Consider the following 5,483-nt stretch of genomic DNA (forward strand, 5'->3'; position numbering starts at 1 on the left):
CGGGAATCCTGCATCATAGGTTTTGGAGAACAGACTCAGTGGTTACTAGTCCTGAGACATTAGTGTGTACTTGCAAGTATCCCCTCCCGTTTCTTTGTTTTTCTTTTCTATCTTTTATTTGGCAACCATGGCGCAGATGAGAGTGGAGTGGTATCAGCAGCAGAAAAAGGACACCCTTACTGGGTTATGCACGTACTGAGGCATAGACGCCGCAGGCGGAACCAAAGATCAAATGATCGCGGGTCTAGTGCAGCTGGACAACGACCAGAATCCAGCGGGCGCAGACGTTGGCCCAAGTGGCAATGGGGCTGCAGCAGAGGCTCCACTCATGAGCGCTGGCCCCACATTCAATCAGAGCACGCTGGACCCCTACCTGCAAGAGGCCTTGGACGCGCTCCCTGCCGAAGACAGTGAGGCACGGGGGAGGCTGATCCAGCAATATCGGCAGGAGGCCCAAGCCGAGCGCCAGGCCCAGGCTGAGAGAGCCGAGCGAGAGGCGGAGAGAGCTGAGAGCCAAGCTGAGGCTCAGAGAGCCCATGAGCTGGAGATGCTCCGACAAGGGGGGCATACCCCCACAGCCCGAAGCGGTGAGCCCAGCAGCGTCCAGACTCCTAAACCCCAGCCAGAGCATTTTCCCGTGATGGAAAAGGACGGGGACTTGGACACGTTTCTGCGAGCCTTTGAGAAAGCCTGCAGACAGTACCGACTGCCCGAAGACCAATGGGCCAGGTACTTGACCCCAGGGCTAAAAGGCAAAGCTCTGGAGGCGTTTGCTTCTCTTCCGCAAGCGCATGATGATGACTATCGCGCCATAAAGGAGGCGCTGATCGCCAAATATCGGCTGACACCTGAGGTATACCGAAAGAAGTTCTGACACCTCCAATGTGGCCCACATGATAGCTACAGTGATGTAGTGCAAGGACTCAGGACCCACTTTGACCAGTGGATCCACGGATTGTCGGTTTGAATCCTTTGAGCAGCTACGGGACCTGATGATCAAAGACCAGTTCCTGCATCTCTGCCCAACGGTGGGCTGTTCGTCACATATTGGTGGCAGCGGTGGGATAACTACCGCTGTTCATCACATCCATCGACTCGTACTTCTGTTATTCTATCTGGCCTGTTGCTTAAAATTAAGTCCAGAAGGGCCGTCCCTCTAGTTGGGCCCTGCACAAGTGGTGACAGATAATTATCCTTGGACACTGACAGAAATTGGTTTCCTTTCTGAGATACGCAGGTTTCAGTTTCCCAGTTTATTTCATTTGAACAGTTTTGGATGGCGGAGAATTTTGTGGTCTAGAGGCAAAATGGTGATCATGGTAATACGGCCGGACTACACCACCGATAAAGCAGCCACAGCCGGTGACTGAGAGGAATCTGTGACTTCTCTGCATTCAGTGGTTACTACTCACCTGGGTAGTCATATGTGGGAATTTCCTCTTTACACCACTCATCATCTCTCACATAGGTCTCTGTAGTATTAATATGGGTCAGATCTTCACCCTGAAACAAATATTGTAAAAGTCACCAACAGATGGAGAAGTCCCATCTATGATCAGCTCTAATCCTGCCATCTCCACCGTTCTCATTACACAAGTATAAAACATATAATACTGGTGGATAAAACAAGACTGAGCACAAGACCTTCACAGCCGTCTACACATCATAGGGGAGATCTCCTGACACCTTCTCTCCATCTACCTGATGTTCCTGAGGAGCACTGGGATCTTCTTGCTTACAGTCCTGTGGAAAAAGAGGACGGGGACATCTCTCTGGTGTTGTCCTCTTACTGGATAGATCTGGAGGAAACACATACAGGGACTGAATTCATTCTCTACATACAGATAATTATAGGCCATGTGTATTTAGTCCTGTCTATTACCTGGAGATGTGAGGGGCTGGCGAACCTCCATTATGACATTCTTGTACAGATCTCTGTGTCCTTCTAAATACTCCCACTCCTCCAAGGAGAAATAGACAGCGACATCCTGACACCTTATAGGAACCTGACACATACAATGATACCGTCATCCCCCCGATCCCTTCATAGTGTTACTGTGTAATGTCCCAGCATTCCCAGCAGTGTCACCTCTCCAGTCAGCAGCTCAATCATCTTGTAGAGGAGTTCTAGGATCTTCTGGTCATTGATGTCCTCATGGGTCAGGGGGTGAGATGGAGGCCCCGTGATTGGGCTCAGTGGTCGTCCCCATCCCTCAGACACAGGGTCCTGACAGCGATCACTAGAGGTCTTCTTCACCACTGTGTAATCCTGGTTATGGAGAGACACATTAATAAATCTCACTACAGACATTCCCAGAGTCCTCACCTCTCCAGTTCTGTCCATCTGTTATTCCCATAGATAAGAATGATGTAATGTGACGTCATCAGAATCTCTCACCTCTCCAGTGAGACGGAAGAGGATCTCTAGGGTGAGGTGTAACATCCTCTCCGCCATCTTGTCTCTGTCCATATCCATCCTTTATGGGTAAATCAGGAAAACTCTCTTTTGTAGAAGATCTTCACTGAGAGGATCCAATATTGTAGAGACCTGAATGAGAAGATGATCCAATGTAACATCATAAGAATCCTGTGTAATAATACAATTACTGGAGATAATAAGGGAAACATATGAGGAGATTTATTATTTTACAGGGTTTAGTTTTCTTCCCTGACATCTACTAATAAAACCTATATATTTAGGCCACAGACAACAAGCAGTTTCCTCCTCGGAGTCGGCAGCTGAACACGTTCCTCATAGACTCATCTTCCATAACGCTAATTCTCGTCTCATTACCGACACTGGAATCGGCATCAGCAATACTGCAGGAGATATTCATTACACACGACATGAGAAATAACTCCTTCATGATGAGGACGACATCTTCATCTTCTACTGCGGCTCTAGAAATAGATTTGGCCAGAGTCGGTCACTGCCTCCATCCCCGCCGGCCGTCTATATGAAGGTTTCCCGTCTTCCCCGCACTGGAATCTTCTATCACGTTAGATCTTAGCTCTGAGTCACACACAGAAGTTTGAGGCTTTTAGAGAAGATTTTTAGTTTCCACAATCAGCGCGGACAGAAATGATCTGATCCCAAAGTCTCCATGTACAGTGATTTATGGGGTTTATTTCTGGCCTTAGGCTTTCCCATATTACAGGAAAAACTCCAGAAAAAGCCGATATTAACACCTTTCCTACATTAGACGTACTATTCCGTCCATGTGACCTGGGACCTAAGTCCCAAGGACGGAATAGTACGTCTAGCACGATCAGCTGCGCTCACGGGGGGAATGCAGCTGATCGTGGCCGGGTGTCAGCTGATTATCACAGCTGACACCCGACACTATGTGTCAGGGGCGGTCACGGACCGCCCCCGACACGTTAACTCCTGGCACACTGCGATCAAACACGATCGCAGTGTACCGGGGGTTTAGGGAAGCATCGGCAAGGAGGCTCCCTCCGTGCTTCCCTGAGACCCCCACAGCAGCGCGATGTGCAGCACTGCTGCGGGGGTCTCCTTCCCTGCAGGTCCCCGAATCCAAATTGGTGGCGGGGACCTTCGGGGGCCTGCAGGGAGGCGGCTTCCTCATGGCTGCAAAGCGCCAGCATGAGGAAGAGTGCAGCACTGCCTGTGACAGATCGCTGATCTTTCACAGCGATCTGTGATGTGATAGATCTGCGATCTGTCACATGACAGTTATGTCCTCCCTGGGACAATGTAATAAAGTTTAAAAAAAAAGTGTAAAAATAATTTATAAAAAAGTAAAAAAAAATAAAAAAATCGCTAAATAAATTTAAAAAATATATATATATATTCCCTAATAAATTCATTTTTTTTAAAAAATAAATAAATAAAAGTACACATATTTGGTATCGCTGCATCCGTAACGATCCGCCCTATAAAACTGTCCCACTAATTAACCCCTTTATTGAACCTCTTAAAAAATAAAAAACGAAGCAAAAAATAATGCTTTATCATCATACTGCCGAACAAAAAGTGAAATAACGCGCGATCAAAAAGACGGATATAAATAACCATGGTACCGCTGAAAACGTCATCTTGTCCCGCAAAAAACGAGCCACCATACAGCATCATCAGCGAAAAAATAAAAAAGTTATAGCTCACAGAATAATTATTTTTTATATAAAATTGTTTTCAGTGCATAAAAGCGCCAAAACATAAAAAAAGACATAAATGAGGTATCACTGTAACCGTACTGACACGAAGAATAAAACTGCTTTATCAATTTTACAGCACGCAGAACAGTGTAAACGCACCCCCCAAAAGAAATTCATGAAACGCTGGTTTTTGTTCATTCTGCGTCCCACAAATCGGAATAAAAAGCGATCAAAAAATGTCACAAGCCCGAAAATGGTACCAATAAAAACGTCAACTCGTCTCGCAAAAAATAAGATCTCACATGACTCTGTGGGTCAAAATATGGAAAAATTATAGCTCTCAATATGTGGTGATGCAAAAACTATTTTTACAATAAAAAGCATCTTTTAGCATGCGACAGTCGCCAAACATAAAAACCGCCATAAATAGTAAATCAAACCCCCCGTTATCACCCCCTTAGTTAGGGAAAAATAATAAAATAAAAAATAAAAATATTTCCATTTTCCCATTAGGGCTAGGGTTAGAGTTAGAAATGGGGGGGTTTCCACTGTTTTGGCACATCAGGGGCTTTCCAAACGCGACATGGCGTCCGATCTCAATTCCAGCCAAAAAGGTCAAATGGCGCTGCTTCCCTTCCGAGCTCTGCCATGCGCCCAAATAGTGGTTTACCCCCACGTATTGTACTCAAGACGAATTGCACAATAACTATTGGGGTCCTGTTGCTCTTGGGAAAATAACAATTGGGGGTAAAAAGATCATTTTTGTCGAAAAAAAACAGGATTTTTGGGTTGCTTACCGTAAAATCTGTTTCTTGGAGCCTTCATTGGGGGACACAGAGACCATGGGTGTATGCTGCTGCCACTAGGAGGCTGACACTATGCAAAAAAAGGTTAGCTCCTCCTCCGCAGTGTACACCCCACCGACCGGCAGGGAATTTCCTCAGTTAGTGAGAAAGCAGTAGGAGAAGTAACAGAACAGATTGAGAACAGAACAAACAACTCAAATGTAACCAATCAACCAAAGTAAGAACAGGAGTTGTAGAACATGGGAGGGTGCTGTGTCCCCCAATAAAGGCTCCGAGAAACAGATTTTACGGTAAGCAACCCAAAAATCCTGTTTTCTCATTCGCCTTATTGGGGGACACAGAGACCATGGGACGTCCCAAAGCAGTCCCTGGGGTGGGAAACAAACTTCCATCAGGCCAGTGGACTCACCACCGCTGCCTGCAGAATCCTCCTACCTAGGCTGGCATCCGCCGAAGCGTAGGTGTGGACCTTGTAGAATTTCACAAACGTGTGAACCGATGACCAGGTTGCAGCTTTGCAAAGCTGCAGCGTGGAGGCTCTGTGTCGTACCGCCCAGG

General features: G+C 46.5%; 1 long non-coding RNA gene across 1 annotated transcript; it reads right to left on the minus strand.

Moving 5' to 3' along the window:
• Positions 1–1,412: 1,412 nt before the first annotated feature.
• On the minus strand, positions 1,413–2,002 carry LOC141101508 (uncharacterized). The gene is made up of 3 exons (XR_012234989.1): positions 1,883–2,002; positions 1,702–1,799; positions 1,413–1,503 (listed from the first exon to the last, which is right to left on the minus strand). It is a non-coding gene; the product is annotated as an uncharacterized lncRNA (long non-coding RNA).
• Positions 2,003–5,483: the final 3,481 nt, after the last annotated feature.

The sequence above is a fragment of the Dendrobates tinctorius genome, unplaced genomic scaffold (genome assembly GCF_039654945.1).
Source record: "Dendrobates tinctorius isolate UK_male_01 unplaced genomic scaffold, ASM3965494v1 ptg000119l, whole genome shotgun sequence".
NCBI classification, from domain to species: domain Eukaryota; kingdom Metazoa; phylum Chordata; class Amphibia; order Anura; family Dendrobatidae; genus Dendrobates; species Dendrobates tinctorius.